Raw genomic sequence first — 14,038 nt, 5'->3', positions numbered from 1 at the left:
ATATTTAACGAACTTGAATCAACACTACCTTCATCATAAGTTTCAAAATACCAACATTTTAGATTATTCTTTAAAATTATCTTTCTTTGAAAGTGGGCTAAACCTTCATTTTAACAACTTGGAATCCTAATCATTAAATAATGTTGAGCTAGGTTTTGTTAAAATTGACTCAGTGGTTCTGGAAAGGAAGTTGATGTAAGAACTTTACAGAAAGACAGACAGACGGACGCTGAACAAATAGCGATCAGAAAAGCTCAGTTGAGCATAAAAGGTAGTTAATTAAAGTATTTTAGAAACCATTAATTTTAAATCTTTAAAAAAAATGAATATAGATAATAGATAATGAATATATTAAAGGGCAGTCGGCAGTCTAATTTTATAGAACTTGTGTTTCATACTTAGACAATCACAATTTGATACGTTATTTATCAACCTAAACTATAAAATTCTCTTTAAAATTTCAAGCGTCGTTGCATGTGTTCAAATATATTATATCAATATTTTTTGACCTGCTCCCCTCCCCCATTACAGAAAACAAAATCACCTACGTGACTGAGCTGATGCAAAAATTCGATATACTGAGAACGTTTTCATGTTGTCAAAATATAATTATTCACTGTTTTACGGAAAACAATTGTTCAATGTTATATATTTACATTTGCAAATAATGCTTCCTTATATGTACCTATAGAAAAGCGAAAGCGTTCAATTCTGTATGAACTTTTTCGTGACGTCACAATGATAACTGTAAGCGCTTATCGAATGTCGCTTGAATTATTGTAAACGTAAAAACACCGTTATATTAATGATTCTGAACGCTTTGCCATTCTCAAACGTAAAAATAATATATGTAATAAACAGCAATGTTAAAAAGTTCACAGGGATATGAACTTGGTTGGTACGTGATCAAATCTTCTATGAAGCCCTTCTGACAAGTGGGCGCCACCTTTTCTGACTTTGTAGGAAAATATATTCAGATAAAGCATTGCATTCACGATTACCGTGCTGTAGCAACCTCTAATGATACACCGTCAATTAATGATATAATGTTGCATTAGTGGTCAAGATGTTGACCACTAATGATATGATTTTATCATTAACGAACAACCTAACCGTCCGCTAATGATATAATTTCAAATTTATATCATTAGCGGTCAAAAATCGTAGCCTCTAATGTTATGGCAAAAAAAGTGAAATATGTACATGTACTGCCTTGACCGCTAATGATATACATTTGCACACATTTTCAATTGCATTAGTGGGTGGATTTGCAACCTTTAATGATATAATATAATATAATTTAATTCTTGTTGTAACGCGGCATTTGAATTTTGAATTTTGAACAGATTAATATAAATTTTAAAAGTAAACGCTCTCAATTTGTACAGTAAGTTACAGAAAATTAAATTATAAGGAATAAACTCAAAGTCTACCAAAGTTATACGAGTATAACCTAGGTTTGAGCAATTTACGCGTAAACTTTCCCAACCCAGAATTTACTCGTATAACTTGGGTAGACATTGAGTTCATTTCTTAAATAATATAACATTATATAATGATAATAATAAGATTTATATAATGATATTTTATTTCCAATTTTGGGCCCGGAGAGCATACATGATTACAGATATTAGACAAAAATGCCTAAAAGAGAGATTCTACATATAAAAAAAGTCCATACACATACATGAATTTGTAACAGCCGGGCAAATGTACACCAGTATATCAAAACATATTAACAATGTGCATATAATATGTAGTCATAAAAGTAAAACTTTGTAAGTATCGTTTTGTCTTGGACACTAACCAGATAAATGTGTCTTTCTTTGTTAAAAGTATAAAGTTTTGTGTTGAGTATTGAGACGTAATGGAAAAATGACATTCATCTTCTACACAATAATTATTTTGGTTACATAATAAACATGTCCTTTTGTTTCTTTCTAAAGAATTCTCTGACCAGTATTATTTTTTGTAAATTCATATCTACCTCTTTCAACTCGTAAGTTGTGTGCACTTATTCAGAATATACAAAGCGTTTTTCTTATTTTATGAGATTGGATAAACATATATGATTCTATTGTAAAATTTTCTTTCTACAAAAAATATAGCAAGTTTTCCAAAATTTAAGCCCACTTCATGTTTTAATGTCCAGAAATTAAAAAAAAATGTTTTCTTAAATTTTTCTTAACTTATTGTTAAAAACATGTGTTTTGTACTTTACACATATAGAGAGTGAAATGTTAATTTTCTTAGTAAAATAGACTACGCTTTTGTACCAAGAGTTAACATTGGACAGACTAATAGTTTTTTTATACGCATTGTGTAGCAGGGAATATATATATACTGTCGAATTTTAAAATCGTACTTGAGTATAACTGCGCTCTATACTTACAAAGGCAAAATATCAAGGAAAAATGACAACATTTACACTTGCAAACAAAATCTACTTAAGTGATGTCATAGATTGAAATGTCATGGACAATGGTGACTAATGTTGAGTCTAATATGTTAAACAACCTCTGTATAATGTTGGATAAAGATTTGATTTTGATACGATACTATATAAGAATTGGTGAAAAGGGGGGGGGGGCAAGTTATTTGAACATTGCCCCTGACATTATGCTGTTTTAGTTGAAATGAAATAATCGCATACAGACATAATACATACAATTTATGACTTCGTCTGTTTACTTCAAAATCCAAATTGCATCATTGAACAAAAAGGAGTTGTGCTAGATATTTTTAGTAGAAAAAAATTTGAAGAAAGCAATTTTACAATATTAAAAAATAATTGTAAAACTTCGAAAATTTAGACCAAAAGTCATGAAATTTATACCCGTAGTCATTTTTTAACAGTTTGAAATATAAATGTCAAACCTCTTATGACATCGACACGTTGAAAATTGACCTTGTTGAAAATTGACTCCGATTTCAGAGTTTTAAACTGTCTTTGAACAGAAGTGTAACTTGCTCTTCACGGGTTAACTGTACATGTATGTACTTAAAAGTTGCAGTTTTAAAACTATTTCATACTCAGCGCTATATTTGCCGACTTGGGTGATTTGACATTTCAAAGGTTGATTTTTCCTACTTCAATCATTTAATTTTTCATTAGACTGAAAATGTGGTATGTAGCAATTTCTAATGATGCACCGTCCACTAATGATATAATGTTGCCATAATGGTCAGGATGTTGACCACTAATGATATAAATTTATCCCGGGTCAATTTTCAACCCGGGTCAATAGTATTTGTTACACCAATATGAGCACTATTGTTTAAGTAGTTTTAATTCAACCAACTTTAACTGATATTCTTTGTTGTTCTAATTTAAAATTAACAAACCCACATATTCAACTTAACAACAGATTAGTGATTCAGTTTTACTACAGACCACAATAGCAAATTGTCTTATCAATTGGACCTTTTTATGTTAATGAAATCACTCCTAAAGTTTTACAATATTTTTTTAATCTCGTAAAATTGCTTCTCTTCAAAATTTTCCTCTACTAAAAATATCTAGCACAACTCATTTTGTTTATTTTGAAATAAACTAACGAAGTCATAAATTTTATGCATTTTGTCTGTATGCGACTATTTCGTTTCAAGTTAAACGGCATAATGTTAGGGGCAATATCAGAAGGGTGTATAATACAATAAAGAACTAGTGTATGTATATATATATATATACAGTAAAACTCGTTTAGTACGAACACGGAAATTGCGTATTCACGGATATAGCGAAGTCATCTTGGATCCCCAGCTATGTAAATTCAATAAATTTCTTATCGGTTATAACGAATTACGGATAAAACGAAGTAATTTCTTAGGTCCCAGTGACTTTATTATAACCGAGTTTTGCTGTATATATATATATATATATATATATATATATATATATATATATATATATATATATATATATATATATATATATATATATATATATATATATATATATAACTTGCCCCCCCCCTTTCCCCAAATTTAACCAATGTTTATGTAGTATCGTATCAAAATCAAATCTTTATCCAAATTATACAGAGGTTGTCTAACACATTGGTCACTTTTGTCCATGACCTATCCATCTATGACGTCACTTACGTAGATTTTGCTTGTAAATGTAAATGTCGTTATTTTTTCCTTGATATTTTGCCTTCGTAAGTATAGAGCGCGGGTATATTATATCATTTTATATCATTAAAGGTTGCAAATCCACTAATGCAATTGTAAATGTGTGCAAATGAATATTATTAGCGGTCAAGGTAGTACTTATTTCACTTTTTTTGGCCATATCATTAGAGGTTACGATTTTTGACCGCTAATTACATAAATTTGAAATTATATCATTATCATTAGCGGACGGTTAGGTTGTTCGTTAATGATAAAATTATATCATTAGTGGTCAACATCCTGACCACTAATGCAACATTATATCATTAGTGGACGGTGTATCATAAGAGGTTGCTACAACGAGTCTTCGATCACAAGCTGCCCTTGAGTGAACACTTTTAAAGGTTTTTAATTTTTATATTAAAATTTGTTTAAAGAAGAATGGACCTTGCTTCCTGGAGATCATAGAGGATGGATAAGCGGAAGTGTGTGTTTTTGTTCCATTATCACACCACGTGCTAACCAAGTCCACATTTTCCCCCTTATATTTACGGTTATCAAAGAGGGGCATGTTTTCATTATAGATATGAAAATATCAAGCAAACCATAAGCTTATAAAGCGTTCATTGTGACATCATCAAAATAGTCTCTGAGAAAATGCACAGAAAATGAATCATAATTGTTCTTTCGTCGATTCATTTTTAAAAAATTGTGAATTTAAAGAAAAATATCTGAACCCATGGATACGTATTCTCTATGGCCATTACACAGGTACACTGGTATGGAAACTTTTAAACAAGCTGGTTAATAGACATCTGCTATATAACTGCTATATAAAGGTAAATGAAATAATCATGTTCACTGTGTTTAGACTTTTTTTATTTGTCTGAAAACGTTACATATATAAAAGAAGCAAAGAATCGGAGGGAGCGGCACATTTTTTGCTTCCTTTAATCCTTTTGTGTTAGCGTTGTTTTGTTATCTTGTGACGCATGCGGATACATTGCCTGTAGTTTATTGTGCAATGATTGACAAAGTGCTCCTTAGAAAGCGAAGTGTTTACCAGGTAAAGATAGAAAATTTGACAATACGTTGGTAGTAACTTAGGTTTATAATCAACTATTTACTATTTTAATGTGTATTAGGGCTGCATAATGTTGCATTTCTTCTGAGAATATCTGTTTTAATTAATTTAAAAAAAATCATTCGACATAAAAAGTATATCTTAGAAGACATATCATTCTTAATTTCTCGGTCGTAAAAGAATCGACTTTACCATTTTATTTATAATTGTGTCATGTACAAATTATGCACTTGGTTATATCTGATAATTACTGAACTCAACGTATCAAAGGCATACCTAATACTAGTTTTGATCGGCTTCGGCCGATCACTGTTGTGTCCATATGAGGCATCTGGCAAATTTATCTAACTGCGCACACATTGCTCCTGCACTACTTTACTTACTATGCTTACTTACTATTAATTACTTTAAAACAGTATTCTCATATTAAATGTTTTAATGTGTTAATGCGTTGATAGTAAAACATCTATGCACTTACATGATGGGGAATATTAACCGGAAGTACAATTCACCTAATAAGAGTAAAGTTTATTAATGCCTTACTATTTCGGAAATTGACACAACGGTGGAATATATCCTATCCTGTAATTCTTTCACATTGCATTAAGAGAGCTGGTCATTGTCATATTACATGCCGACCATTCCTTTAAATGGAACACTTTTTTTCTTTACTTTGGATATCATCATGGGAGTATACAAAACCTTCACATTTGTTAAACAATGCTTAAACTCTAACTTATTGTGGAAGCGTTGCATCACTTACGTGTGTAAGTTTTCCTAGTGTCTGCATATTGTTTTGTTTTGCGTGAATTTTCTGTTTGTTTGTTGAACTTTGATATTCGTTTTTTTCTAAAGTAAAATAAATAACGATGTGCGTCAAAGAAGGTGGTATCGTATCTTTACAAACTTCAAACTGTGAATAAGTCATATTGTAGCATGAATTTGAGGAAATTAACGGTCGGGATTTTGAAACATGGCAGACAACGCTTTTTTTTTACGGGTCGTGCTCAGCTTTTAGGAGGATTGCTAAACCAACATTATATTGTATTTACCGTTAAAGTAACAATTCTTAAGTGTGATTTTAAAGATACTTAAGTTTAACGGACAATCCATAAAACTAGCTGTTGGTGTACCTAATCACCTTGATACATATACATGTATGACCCTCAATAAGCGCTAGTTACTTGTTTTATAAAACACGACGTAAAAAAGATCCTTGACCATTACATGTAACTTGATAGTTTTTTAAACATAATTCAGTATTAAAACAGCCACTAACAAATAGTCATGTAAAGCTTCCTGCATTGCATAAATTTGTTTTTTAAACAGTGTTTGACTTTTACATAATATTTGTTATTTACATAATAGTACTGTTATCTATCCCGGTAGTCTTTATTTAATGATGTTCGCTTGTTTAACCTTTTACATCAATAAGTCAAACCAAAAACTGTATATGTTTGTTTAGTTTGCTTAGCAATGCATTTGTTATTTTCTCGTTCAAACGTACTCGCTATATAAGTGCATTGCTCTTAAAGTTATTTTTACAGTTTTCTGTCATTAGTTAGACAATATAGTATTTGTTGCACACTTGAAAGAATATAGAGAACATCATATTTGTGATGTGCTTTATAGACAGCCCTATTGAATAAGTACCAAAAGTACTAAGTAGTATTTTTTTTCTAAAACCTCCCAATTTATTTTAGATATTCATTTTTTATTCCCAAACTGCAAATTTTTCGCTTATTTGACATTTGTTTAGTTTATTTATTATTATATCTTTCATTATCAAAAAAATTCCTGTTAATTTGAGTGACTTTTTCCAGTTGTGTTATTCCACCTTAAGATGACAACCACACCGGTACCCCGATACAATACGACAGTGTCTCGTTATAAGGAAGGATTTTTCCCCCTTAGATATACCTACCAAAGTCGAGAAGGATCATTCGAGATTCGAGATTCAAAATACGAGATTCGAAATACGAGATTCAAGATTCGAAATTCGAGATTCAATATCTAAATTAACCAATCAAATCAAGGATCTGAAAATATGTAGCCTAGCGACATCAAACTGTTCTAATCAAAGAACATCCGTACAGGCTCTTATATACAAATAAATGCTATGTTCACTTCTCCCTACCTGACTAAATAATTATTTGTATTTACTTTTACACAGAATATCTAAGTAGACTAATAATAATGCAGTGTGCTTCGCGGATCTAAGTGATTTTGTTTGCCCTGGTGCATTTCCACCTGATGCGTTTGAACCCTGGTGTTATTCACCCCCTTTGTGTAAAAATGCGGTTATGGTAGAGAACTTCGTAAGCGTAGCTAATTTTTTCTGTAGGGGGGTCCTAGGCCAATTTTAAATAATTTCACTATGTAAATTTAATAAGCTCCAATTTTCCCGAGGAGGGGTCCAGATCCCCTGACCCCCTCCTTTCTAGATCCGCGCATGAAGATTAGTACATGTATCTAAATAATCTAAATATAAATAATCAGTTCGGTTTCTTTTTTATGTATGCATACAGTCATACACTAGTACTATGATTATACACAAATCATTGAGATATTATCACATCATACGGAATTATTGATTAATACATTTTTTTTCCTTTTCCTCAGTAAACAACTTATTTTATTATGATTGAGTCTTACTTTTGGAATTGTTTTCAATATAGAAGGATACCTACTCTCCACAATTAAAGGTAGGGATGATATGGTGCCAATTTGTTCACATTGCCGATTTCTTGTGCAGAGAACAGTAAAACTTTTTAAAAAGATTGTGCATGAATATTTCAAAATTAAGTGTTGTATTTTGTTATAATTCATTCATTGATATATCAACAAGAAAGAGTAAGAGGTATAGACAAGCATATGTATCACAGCCAAGTTAAGATTCTCTGTAGTTTCCTACCCCCCCCCCCCTTCCCCGCACCAAGTTCATACAAATGTTTACTTTGTATGTAAGTAAATCTCTTAAGATGTAAATAAGCTCTGCAAACAAAGATGTGTGTATTTAATATACTACTACATTACACTTAGCCAGATAAAAATGTAATCAGTGTGAAGCTACAAGGGGCGAGTGGTGCAAATTTACCAATTTGTCGCCATACACACAGAACACCAAATAAAGAAACTGTGAATGGTGTGTGGAATGCATAAAAGATGCGGTAAATTATCTCAAATAATCAGTGCAAAAACCAACAAATTGGCTGTTATTCATGGAAGGGAATTACCGCGAAAATTCTATGTATCTTGCTTTTATTCTTATTATGCTGACTTCTTTATTCTTCAGTACATTTACACTTGCATGTCACTTTATTGTTTTCATATTCATGCTTAATATCTAATTTCACTTTGATTCTCTTTGATGCTTCATTGTTTGCTGAATTCTATGTTGCAACATCCTCTTCTTATTCGTGTAAATTATTTCTTCTATCTCTGTTACAAACGTGAATTCAAACACGCAAACCATAAGGCACTATATGAATAAAGACGAATACAAGTTGCATGAATTTAATGCTGCATTATGACGCCAGGCGGCAGTGTGCTCGCTACAATTGCTGCTCCCCGAAAAAAAAATCCAACGTTATTAGTTTAATAAAAATGTGGGATGTTTCGCACCATGACATTTCGCTGCAATGTTTATTTGTTCAGATCAAGAAATGGAGGGAAGGTTTATGTACTAAGGGATACTTTATAATTTTGTTTGCCGGGGAGGGGGTGGGGGGTATGTCGAGTTCTATTTTCAGTAGGTTTACTATGTGAATTTAAAAAAGTTTGAATTTTCAAGGATTGTGGGGTGACTGGACCCCCCCCTAAAATAAAATAAAATAAAATTCTAAGTCTGCGCGTCAGTGTTATATATATGAGACGATATAATCTTACAGTTCTCAAAATTAGCGCCGTATCATAATTATCATCATCGCAAGCTTGATATGGAAGTCGGTCGACAGGTAGACATGTATGAGGTTCATGTCTCTAGTTGCATGTATCATAGCTTAAACACCTTCAAATTTAAACATGGACATTCAGTTACATGTACACGATTTATATTAAAATAAACAAACCTACAATAAGCATGGCTGCGAATGATACATACACATTTTTATCACTTCGAAAATTTGTGTAAATAAGAAGCGTACATTATTTAATTATATTTTGTATTTTGGAAGAAAAAAATATTCTATTTAGAACTTTATATAATTTTTTTCTATTAAGATTTGATTTAGATTTTTAACCAAAACGTATAAACAGTCATATCACATACCGTATTTCTAAAATCTCTTTGCCTGGTTTGTTTTCGTTTACTCATTGTGTAATTAAGTAACTGATACTTTAGATTCGTTAATTTTACCGCGTATACATATATTTACTTCTTCGATTCCACCGTTCTGTCCCGAATCGCAAGAATATAAAATCACATGCACCAAACTTTTTTTTTCAAATCACAAGTTCAAAACTTTTAGAAAAATAAGTGAAATTTTAAATCCTGTAGTTTTAAGTTTTTAACCCGGAATTTCACGCGGATATCAATTTATCGCATTTAATCAGGGATACACAGTACTGTAGCCTAACGAGAGATACATAGTGATTCATGCAAGTGATAATTTTCACACGTACTAGAGTACAGGAAAAGCTACTTTTAAGCATTTCGTACCCCAGTCCTTTTATTGTTTTTCAAAAACATCTTTAAATTTGGTTTATTTTATTTCTATTTTATCAACATGTTCCACGGGCACCTCTGGACAGAACCGTGCACCACCCCACCTCATTTTACTTCAAATGAAAATAAAGTCCTGTCAACAAGTACATACAATGTATGACATGTTCCGCTTCTAAAAATTAACCGTTCATGCAAATAACTTGTTACTGCATATATACACGATACATTGCATTGCGGATCTAGAATGAGATCAGATCCACCCCAATGGAAAATTCACACTTATTTGATTAACCAATAAAATAGTTAATACAAAATTATCTCTGAGAACACCCCCCCCCCACCTTATGATTTTTTTAGAACCGCGCGGAGGCATTGTACATGTATACAAACAAAAAAACCCAGTATCTTTTTAAGTCTGTGTATATCATAGCTTGTTAAAAGTTGACTATATTTACATGTATTTCATATTTCTATACTAAGCCCTTAATTTGAGATGTTTTCACGAGTTTATTAAATTTATGCCATTTGTTAGTTTCGTTTTAATAAATCTTTGGGAGCAGCAATTGTAGCGCACACACTGCCGCCTGGCGTTATAATGCAGCATTAAATTCATGCAACTTGTATTCGTCTTTATTCATAGTGCCTTATGGTTTGCGTGTTTGAATTCACGTTTGTAACAGAGATAGAAGAAATAATTTACACGAATAAGAAGAGAATATTGCAACATAGAAATAAGCAAACAATAAAATTAAGAATCAAAGAGAATCAAAGTGAAATTAGATAAGCATGAATATGAAAACAATAAAGTGACATGCAAGTGTAAATGTACTGAAGAATAAAGAAGTAAGCATAATAAGAATAAAAGCAAGATACATAGAATTTTCGCGGTAATTCCCTTCCATAGTTATTTGGTACCTATCCTGTAACAAATGTTATCGTCACATAACATAGCCGATTAAGACTAAAGTTAATGTGTACATATGATCAACGTACATGTAATTCTAATATACAAGAAGGCGGACGTATCAGGCGGGGATCCAGAAAAATAAATTTCAAAAATGATCGGTTGAATTACATTAAATGCTTTGAAAATTGTTTAAAAATATCGCACGGGTCAAAATGCATGATAGAAGCTATGTACAGAGTAATTAAAAACTTTCATTTTATATCAATATGTAGTATTACCTATAATAACGAATGATAGTATAGCACAACTGCCACAAGCAATACATGTCCGTTACCGGCAACACCTCCCTCCCCATAAAAAAATGAAACAACTGTCGTTTTATTTGCTAAAATGTGTGTGGTTTAAGATTTTTCTAAAGGACATACCCGATTAGAATTGAAAAATGAGTCGTTGTTTAAAACTAATTTTGTCAAAATTTTTAGATTCATTTGGTTATATTTTAGTCCATTTGGGTAAATAGATGCACCAGCGCAGCTCTTATTTATATATAATCAGGCCATAAATTCAAAATATTTTCAAAAATAATAGCTTTTAATCCAGTGGATAAAAAAAGGAAAGCAAGTCGAACTCGATGAGTGCTAATACCTGTGTTGAATAAATGGTACAGTAGGATATCGCAAACAAGTCCAGTCTACTCTTTCCTACCCTATATTTATTAAAATTAATGCTTGCTAGTTGGTCTGGCCTACCCTATCTACCTCCTCTCTTTTCTCCTTTTAGAGGCTAAATCATTGTCTATATATATGCTTGTATCAAATCAAATCAATTTCAAATTCTAAATCAAAATTGAAATTGACACTACAAAACTCTGACTCTCTCTCTCTCTCTCTCTCTCTCTCTCTCTCTCTCTCTCACATATATCGACAATGGCATTGCCATACCCTACAATACACTATTCCTATCTGGATCGTTGGTTGTAAATCATTATATCTTCTATGGTTTAAAACTTTATCATAATCTATATTTTGACATGTCGATTATTTCATTGAATTTCGTTTCATAGCTAAAACCACATTCAGTTTCAATTATTTAGATTAACGAGATCTTTCTTAGCGAGCCGATTTTTACATAGTTGGGGCGAATACACTTCGGGTTAAAATTGTTCGGGGGAAAATACATACAGGGCAAACAAAACCTCTTAGATTCGCAAAGCCAACAGTGTTATCACTAATTTAATTGTTTATACTGTGTGGGGTTAATTCATCAATGTCAATTTAACCATTTTATAACCACTATATAAGAGCTATTAAGACATTAATTTGTAGGAAAGGGCATGTACGAATGATCTTTATTTAGAACAGATTGATGTTGCTAGGATACAGGTTTCAGATCCATGATTTGATTGGTTAATTTAGATATTGAATCTCGAATTTCGAATCTTGAATCTCGTATATCGAATCTCGTATTTTGAATCTCGAATCTCGAATGATCCTTCTCGGCTTTCGTATATACCCCATTCTTTCCGGTCCTTTCTGTAATCTGCAGTAAATATTACAATATTGTAAAGGCTATTTAACAAATAATAAAAAAATTATATTAAAAAACATTAATCTATAAGGGGGTCATTATTCTACAGGGGTCACTTTTCTTCATGTAGAGTGTGCTCATTTTTATCAAAATGACACTTATTCGCTATGAGAGAGAGAGAGAGAGAGAGAGAGAGAGAGAGAGAGAGAGAGAGAGATCGATCAGCTTGAAAACCGGTATATCGTACCAATGTAAACTAAAACATGGCATGCGCCTTGTTTACAAGTAAAGAATTGTGAGCTCTGTAATTCGCTTATAACTGTACGACTGACACTCAAATTTTAGTTTATCATAAGCAATCTTTTCTAAAGCATCATTTGTAATCAATATAACATTTTTAAAAAATGTTTAAAGGTGAATGTCAGTAGCCAGTATTTGCATTCTACAATATTTTTAGATAAATGCTTTATGATGACTGTCAACATCCAGTGCTTTCTGGTCGCAATATAATTAAAAATGTATACAAATGAATATCTACTAGGACAAAAATTTAAATTTTTAGATAATTTTTTAGCCATGAATTGACTTTATTGAATGCCAACTGACTTTGTCAGACTAATATAATTTAACCATTTATTACAAAGTAAGTCTGTTGATATAATTTATTTCAAATTAAAGGGCTTGTGGACAATATTTAAATTCTGAACATGACACTCATTTCTACTGTAATTTTGAAAATCAAAGCAAATTTGTTATTCTGTAGCATAGATCGCTATTTCGTAATTTTTTCCAGCATTTTTAGATTAAGAGGTTTAAACCATACATATTGGGTTTAATTATTGTAGACCTGAAGCATGCTAACACTCAACATGGTCAGCACCCATAAAACCAATCCATATGTTCCAACATGCCATATTGAACTCTAAATAATAAAAATAAAACACCAAATCAGATTCACAACAGATTTATTCATTTTCATGTATTGTAATCCACCCCCTTCTGTGGCATTATTTGGTCTTGGCTTCAAGACAATGAGTAAAATTTGTGTAAATAAATTATTTGTAAATTACACCATAATTTTACAATGGAAATGCCATTAGTGCATTGACACCAAATGGGTATGGTCAAAAACACATCATTGTCTAAAAAATTCAACAATTTTCAAACAACCAACTGTGCAAATTTATTCTTTCCGGTTAACGGCAAAGAAAACATTTGCAACATAAAAAATTAGCACATTGCTTAAAAAGAATATTACAACTTCAACAATTGCAATCAATATAAATATAAATATAAATTGGTCAACTCAGATTCCGGTAAATGGCAACCCGATACAAAAATTGTTCAACTTCAAATTGTCATTATCGAATAATTTCAACTGCACATCAATTGTGCACAAGTAGATCGGGAACAACATGCGCTTTCATCCACATGGCGAAAGTGAATGCATGCACTGTATGTATTCAGTGAAGCCACCGCCACCATGTGGGGGAAGCGGGTAGTTCCTTAAGCCTAGACCTTGCCACATCCCACATGAACAATAAACTTGGTTCAAAACTAGTAGAGTTTGGGATAAACAAGTATCCCAGTTTTGCTAAATTGTTCAATAGCTGCACAAATTGTATTTAAAAATATTTCAGTTCCTTTTTCAGACAAATGAACACCATCCCTGCCAAACAACAGCTCATCATTGGGTTTAATATCTGGGTACTTAATGTACACACCCCCATTTCTAACAAGC

The sequence above is a fragment of the Magallana gigas genome, chromosome 5 (genome assembly GCF_963853765.1).
Source record: "Magallana gigas chromosome 5, xbMagGiga1.1, whole genome shotgun sequence".
Taxonomy (NCBI): domain Eukaryota; kingdom Metazoa; phylum Mollusca; class Bivalvia; order Ostreida; family Ostreidae; genus Magallana; species Magallana gigas.
Note: the sequence above shows the minus strand (reverse complement) of the source record.